Genomic DNA, 8,636 nt, shown 5'->3' with positions numbered 1-8,636 from the left:
GCAGTAAAAGCAAGAATGTAATTGACCTTCGCCCACCAATTCTCATCCAACACCTTATCACGAACAAATCTTGCTTTGCCTTGATCATCTTCTCTATATTGTCCCCATTGTTCACTTACAATCATTGATTCTAGAGCACCCTTAATTAATTTAATGCCTTTCTTTCTGACAAAAATTACAAACCCATTTGCATGTACCCCCTGATTCTCCAAGTTTCTCAATTTTTGTGACATATTTCCACAATGGATTTTGGTCTTCATCATTATTCTTTTTTGCAGAACCCATACTACTACTACTACTTTTAGAATTTGAAGTTTCCTTACCAGTAGCAGAATCCATTAATGATTAACTCAAATTCAGTATCACCAACAATTTGCTAGAATTTATCAAAAAAATCAACCAAATCACATAAATCACCGACTATTCTTCTTGGCAGCTTACTACACAACTGAAATAAAAGCACAAATTCAAGCACATAAATAAATCAATTTAATTATAGGAAAACTTTTATCTATAAATAATATTCAAATCAAACAAGAATAACTAAATTACAAACTACAAAATTATTCAATTAAATTATATAAAACCAAATATTCAATAATTATTAATAAAATAAATTATGGATTATAAATTATATTCATGATATATATATATATTGCAAAAATTAACCAAATTGCATTGATAATATATATATATACATATATATATATATATATATATATATATATATATATATATATATATATATATATATATTAGGGGGAATAAAGCATATAAAAAATTTAATGTTTTAAAATATATTTTATAATAAATTAGAATTCCAAGGTTGACACATCTGGAAGAATGCATGTGACGGCAAAGGCTAATGGAGCTAATTCTACTTTAAACAAAAGGCTAATGTAAAGTATATTATATATAATAATTTAATATATGTTTTATAATAAAATAAAAGTTCTGGAAACTAACAAATCTTGGAAAGCTAACAAATCTGGAAGAGGCAGCAGAATTATAATATTGCCTCAGAGATGCATTAAATTCAAATATATATAAATTAATTTATATCATCTAAGAAGCACGGAACTCATACTTTTTTCACAGATTCTTTTCTTCCAGCCAGTGTTTCAGAGAAGAAGAAGACGCCAGGACAGCAAACTTTGACAGCAAAGAAGAGAAGAAGACACCCAGCAGATTGACGGCAAAGGAGATTGACAGCAAAGAGGAGAAGAAGATGCCCAGCAGAAGAAGAAGATGCCCAGCAGAAGAAGAAGACGCCCAGAAGAGTATTACGTGTAGGGAACTATTTTTGTTATTTATTTTCAAAATCTTTTCAGAATCCATTTATGATTCACTTTCAGAATCCTGGTATGCATAGGAAGCTCTTTAGGTTAAGGAAACGCGTTTCCCTTTTATCTCAAATTACGGAAACGGCCCCGAAACGTTTCGTACCAGTTTCGGGCCGTTTCGGAAACCGGAACGTTTCGGATTCGTGGAAACGCACACTGCTGTGCGTTTCCGTGCTTCTTAGCTACTAACAAACACTTACTCATGGATTCATGGGAGATTAAAGCAGGAACCACAAGTTTGTCATCGACACAACATCGTTTGGCGAAAACCCAGAAGAGTGGATTTTCCAGCTCCACAAACACCTAGCAATGCGGTAAGAACACCGAAGGGAAGTACAAGGAAAATTAAAGACAAAACATTCAAAAATGAGTGTGTGAGATCTGATGCCTTTAAATATCGTGCAATGAAAATAATTGATTTTGAATGCAGAATGGCTAATGACGAGTACCGTAGAATGTCAACATAATAGTTCATATCCCAAAATGATACTAATTAGGCTTCAAAAGGTAAGACCATCTCACCCGTTAATTAAGATGGGACAAGAAAGAAAATGATATCAGACATTAGAGTGAAACGAATACAAGTGGAACAAAAAGGGATAAAAATTTGAACTCAAAGTACGAAATTATATTCACTTTTCATAGGAGAATCTTCAACTTTTCTTCTGCAAGTTTGCCATCATTGGAATCTTGGCTTCCTTCAATCTTGGCCGACTTTTCTTTCACAGTCGTCACACAAGATGATCAGGGGGCAGCATTTGAATTGGACTGGGTGAACAAACTTGAGTAGCATTGATTCTTCTTAAGTTAATATATGATAACAAGACGAACTTGTGCTTCCAGAAACCTAAGGCCAAGATAAAGCTAATGTTGAAAAGTAAAGCGAGGCCAAACAATGCTCCCACTGCTATCCTGACATAACATTCATCAAAGTTTTATCCATGCCTTTGAAGAATTTGTGTCCCTGTGGTACTGTTTGTTGGCAGTTTCTACAATAACACTAAGAAGCAGAAAAAGGAAATATAGTAACTTTCTGTCGAATTTCCTATAGATAAAACTACGATCTTGCTATAAACATAAAAAATAGTTGAAAGAATGAAGATTGTTGCAAGGTTTTCTTGATTAAAGGAAACAAAAAGTGTTCTATGAGAGCTTACCTTTGCCACCTTGGAGCAAGAAATTAACTTACTGAAAGACCTATCTCTCCATATGAAAATAACACAGCATAAGTTTATCCTTTCGGATGATGATACTGAAATCAAATTGGAGAAGGTCCAAATGGCATAACTAAACGTGATAAGGAAACCACCAAAAAGCAGGACCGCTATACTGAAAAAACACCAGCACCAGCTGTCATAGCAGCACCCGGAGTCTGGCAGATTGATGCCAAAATCTGAAACATGAATATAGAGGTAAGGTGCACAGCAAAAAGTAGAATGAGCTGAGCGGAAGACCCTAAAATCATAGCAATCAACTAAATATCATAACCTCGGCTACCAGAAAATGAGAAGCTTTCGCCAGCCACTACTTTTAAATGACTTAAAAAGTGAATTTAAGCATATTGTTTAGGAATTTGTATCCAGAGTATGTAATCATTTCTTTTATTAATTCAATTAAAGACAAAATCAAAATAAAGAACACTGAGGTATTAATTCAATGAAAGAGAGAGAGAAAAAAAAAAAGTCTACAAAAAAACTATAATCTTATCTCAGTTATTTCAAGTACTCTAGGTCTACATTTTTATGAAATGACCTAGAGTATTTGAAATAATGAAGTGATTTTATTGGGCCTTTTTAATATACTTTTTTCATTTTTTGGAGTCTTTTGATTGTCATCGTATTCTTAGTCATTTGAAACTTAATGCAACTTTAATTTAACAGGGACTGAAGGTTTTTAAACTTGATTGGGTGTCTCTGTGAAAATTTTTTGTCCCGCATAGGGATCCAGCCTCGTTACGCCAGCAATGGCGTATTGCTTTTGGAACTCAGAAGTGTTACGAGCAAGATGCTGCTAAAAATGAGAAAAGGCGGTTGTATGAATTAAAGAAAAGATGCAGAACTGCTGATCTGGCCAATTGGCATCTTGATGAGAAAGAGGTTTGTCTACCTTTTGAAATAAAGGGACTTTCTAATTGCCTTTCAATCCTTCACATCTTCTTACGATACTTTGGTTTATACTATGTACTTGTGAGTTTTGATAGGTCAAAAAAGTATCTATGGTTGTGGTCTGTTCTAATTAATGACATTTACACGCTTTCATCAAATTTCTTTCTTGGGCTATGGAGTTCCTCCAGCTTGGTTTGTTTGATCTTGTTTCATCCTGTTTTAACGATTTTATGCTCTCAAGTATAACACCAACAATGTGTAGAATAAGTGGCAGTAACTTAATGAGTTATATATTCTGACAATTCTGTGATAACCATAATAAGAGAAAGCTAGTGAAAGCTCTAAGCTCATTCTCTTGGAAAACTGAACTGAGGTAATCCAATTGTCATGAATTGTCTAATCTGTGTTTGTCTGATTGATTGATTGATTTTCAATGGCTTTGGAGTAACCAGGATTTCCAACCTGGACACTCAGAGAACATGTATAAACAAATGAAAGCTCTTTTTTTCAGTCAATGAAAACTCTCGACATTTTCATAGAACGAGTAAAATTGAGTATTTCATTAGTGAGATGATAATGTGTTAGGCCTCCAATCAGGCACATATACAAAAGGAAAAGCAAAATAATTAAACACAGGAAGATCTCAGCCACATTATCAGGAGAAAACAATAAACAACCAGGAGGCATTCCAGGAGACAGGCGAGAGACAAAATAATGGCAGTTGAAATCAAGGCCAGGCAACAAGACCAAGATTAAGAGAACAAAGCTGAAACAGACTATAAAAAGAGAAGACCAGATGAAGAAGAGGCAAACAAGAAGTCAATAATTCTTTAGGGGGGTTTTATTGCCAAAAGAGGAAGGGGACTAACACCTCTGTATTTCTTATATTTCTTATTACTATTTTCTGTAAGAGAATAAACACTTGTAGTGTGAAGTTTCATCAATAAAATTCTTTGTGCTTGTGTTTTTACACGTTTAGTAGTTCTCTATTTGATTACAAATTCTGTAGTTTTCTGTCAAAGTGGTATTAGAGCCACACTGGGAGATAGGTTATGGTGAAGACACGAATGGATTCTAGGTTAAATCAAATGGCGAAAGATTTTTCAGGAAGGGTCGATGGTTTGGAGGTTGAAATTTAATTGCGAAGAGAGGGATTTAGTGAGATGAAAGACTTGTTAATACTGGTATATTAGAACAACCAACAACATAACAGAGACAAGGCTTTGATAGAACAATTGACAACTCAAGGAGAAATTGGAGAACGAAGCAATGGAAGAACAAGAGCAGAGGATGACGATGGAAGGCAGAATCATCAGAAAAAGGGGAGTTACTATTGATGATCGACAAAAATATGTTGCAGCAAAATGTGGGGGTATTTGAACAACAGATTTGATGTCTGAAATTGCACCTTTTTTTGTTTTTGGAGAGGATACCACTGGTTGGGATTTTTTTGGGCGGAACAATACTTTGGCATGTATTCAATCGAAGAAAGGGACAAGGTGTCGACAATCACAATCTTCTTTTGATGGTTTGGCGTTGTCGTGGTTAAAATGGATGGAATCCCAAAATCCCATAAAAGATTGGGAGATCTTCAAAAGGGCTCCAAGGGATTGATTCCAACCATCTCAAGAGGGTTTTGCACACGAAGAACTCCTTTTGATGCCACAGACTAGAGCGATAGCAGAGTGCCAAAGCTGGTTCGAAAAGTTCTCAACAACATTGAATGATATGTTCACGAGTTATTGAAGAGTGATTTTATAGACAAATTATTGACACGTAATTATTAAAAAGCCTCACAAGCCTTTGACTCGGGAATTACTTTTTTCAATTTTTCGTCATTAGATGAGTTATTTATATAAGAATGTCCCTGTCAGCTTGTGTAGAAAACTACAAATTTTTGGAGATGTCAGGAACTTCACGAAAAAGTTCAGAGATGCTTTGAGATTCATTAATGCTTTCGGACTCATCTACTCTGGTAATAAGACCAATCCAATTCAGACTATTTTTCACAATTAACACTTGAATTTGCTGCCCAATTGGTTTTGGAAACTAAGTAGGCTTCCATAGATTTAATTTAATGAAGTTTTAATCATAGCCACCTTATCAATTCCCACGAGTTGTTGGTATGTACAGAGCTATTATTATTTTTCTGCCTGGACAGATATGATGATGGAAGTCGGTAAAAGAGAGGAGCCAGGAATTGTTCCGGATGTAGATGTAGATACTTTCATGAAGGTATCTTCATTATATTTGATGTCTTGTTTATATCTGATGTTTTGTTCTATATGTTGTTGCTACGCGTGAAATATTCATGGCAATGGTAGTTATTACAGGCAATTTCTACCAAAGGACCAAAAACAACCCCTCAAACAAATCATGGTTTAACTGTCTTCAGAGTTCCCAGGTCCTTGAACTTGATATTTTTGGTGACACAGTGGTGGGAGATGAGATGAGAAGAGGCATCTCTGGAGGTCAAAAGAGGAGACTGAGTACTGGTAATTTTTTATAACTGCATCTGCTCCACTCGGTAGTGATGTTTATGGTATAGATGATTCAAAGGAATAGATGCCTGCAGCAGATTGTTGTTCCCACAAAAACTAATTTATGGATGAAATATGAAACGGTTTAGACAGTTCAACTGCATATCAGATTATTGCTTGTCTGCAGAGCTGATGCATAACTGTTACGCGTCTCCTTCCTTGATGGCTATCGGCGATATGACTCTAGTGAAGTCTGTTCTAGTATCCGGGCTGCACGGCTTCAGTTAACAATCAATTTGGAATGAGCCACAACAACCACATGTGCCCTCTCCCTTCTGTAACCCTTTCAAAATCGTTGAGGTACTTTCTAGTTCTACTGCTGGCATTTAGATCATTTTCATCGTTTCAAATACTTATCAACAGAACTAATAGAACATAAGTATGATTTATTTTTTTAATTTCACAGATGAGATGGGCAACTTGTTGCTGAATTTGTTACCAATGATCGGAAAAATTAGCGTCAAATGATGTAAATGACGCTTCAAGTAGATTACAAGTTGAAAATTGGTGTCATTTTTGTTTGAACTTTGGGCAACAAGTGGACACAATGTGATCTCAGGAATTTTTCGCTGAGGATGTATATGATGTTATAGTTTTAAATTGTGATTTGCTTGAAATGTTGTTTGAAATTGTGAATTTTGTGTTTCGTTTGCTTCAGTTTAAGCCAGTGGATTAGAGGGCCATCTTTCATCTCCTGTTTCTGCTTTTATGTGTCTTTCATATTATTTATTTATACATTGAAAGTTTCACTGAATGTGAATTATGTGGGTTTAATTTGGATTTAGCTTAGATTTTGTTGGTAATAAACCAATCTTTACACGTGGCCAATATTATCAAATTTTTACATAGTTTGGCTAAGTTCAACATGCCATATATCTATGGACCAAATCCAACAAATATAACCCACTAAACAATTCAATTAGAAGCTGAGAAAAAAAAAAAAAATACAGTGAAGACCCATCATATGAGGGTAAAGATGGATGAGAGTCATTCAAAATCTTTCAACAGAAAATTTTCTATTTTAACCCATCAACAATCAAGGAAGTTTTTTTTTTTTTATATATTTTCAATCAACATATTTTTTTTCTAACTTTTAAAAATGCTTTTTTTATTCTCAATTAATTACCTTTTAATAACATTATATATATAAATATAAATTATGTAAACTTATTTTTATAACTTAATATCAATAAATAATTACAAAATAAAAAAATAATTACATCATTTAATTAAAAATTATCATTTTAATTTATATAAATAAATTTATTTAATCTATTTAAAAATTGAGTTTTATTCCTCATTTACTTCTACTACTTCCCTCATTTTCCACTGCAAATTAATGAGATTAATGATTAAATCAATTGAATTTGATGAAACTTTCATTTCATGTTAATCTAATATTCATTTTTTAGTTGGAAATTATCGTATTTCAAACCTAGTCAAATTTTTATCTAATCGATTTTTATGTAAATTACAAGTAAAATAAAAAAAGTAATTATATTCAAGTTTATTGAATAAAATTAAAGATAATTTGAATTTATTTATTTTAAGGCCAAAGAACTTATTCCCACCTTAAGTATGTTGTTTTCCCAAGTTTTTTCTCTTTAATTTTAAAAATCTCGAATTCCCATCCATAGACAGTTAAATCTATTAATTTTAACGGTAAAATTATTATTTCATCTGTAATATTAAAAATAAACTAAAACTTAATCTTTTTTCCCCCCTAAACCTTAAAAACTAAAAGTTTTTTCCCCTAGATCAAGTTTTAAAAAATGAAATTTTCTCCCCAAGGATTTAGTTTTCAATCCTTAACATCACCACTAGCAATAAAGAATTTTTGATGTATCACTATGCTCTAACAGTCTCTCTCCTCTCACCTGAAACTTTGACTAGTGAATTTCTTGTCTAGGAAGTAGGCAATAAAGTACAATTGTGATCTTGGTCGTACATCATGGCATGATGCTTTTGTTGAACATTTGGACGTGGGTGAAATGATGATCAACAAATGATGATCAACAATGATTATCAATAAAGTTTAGCTGATGTTAACTTTATCTACTTTATACATCATTTTCCACCACAACAAATGAGGTCGGAATAATACAATCCTCTCTTTCTCACTTTGAAATTATCATGAATAATATTATCGATGAGATAATAGTATCAATAATTTATGAATAGTATCATTAACAAAATTAACAATATTATCATGTAACAATTTGAACTAAACTCAAATTGAATTATCAAATTAAAATTTCATTTTGATTCAATTCGAATCAAGTTAAATTAAACTAGTTCGGGCTTGTGATTTGAATATAGGATTTTTGTGGTTTTGTTAACTAATAAAATAAAAAATGATGTTTATTTAACATTTTCATCTCATATTTCAGTCTTGATAGGGTGAATGAATGAATTTTATACTTGGTTGGGTGAGTCTAAAGGTATTCTAGATATTTTATGTTTTAGACTATATATGTATAATAGTAAAAAAAAGTGATTATATACATTTTAGGCTATTTTAATTTATATCTCACAAAAATCTACGTATGTCGTGTTTTTCTGTTGGGGGTTTTCTATTCTTTCTTGTTTGAAAACAATTTAACAAATAGTGTGGAAATTTAATTTACTGTTGATGAGGCATAAAACTA

Source organism: Mangifera indica, unplaced genomic scaffold, assembly GCF_011075055.1.
Source record: "Mangifera indica cultivar Alphonso unplaced genomic scaffold, CATAS_Mindica_2.1 Un_0002, whole genome shotgun sequence".
In the NCBI taxonomy this organism is placed as follows: Eukaryota; Viridiplantae; Streptophyta; class Magnoliopsida; order Sapindales; family Anacardiaceae; genus Mangifera; species Mangifera indica.
The sequence above is the reverse complement of the archived record's forward strand: the minus strand, read 5'-3'. Positions refer to the sequence as shown.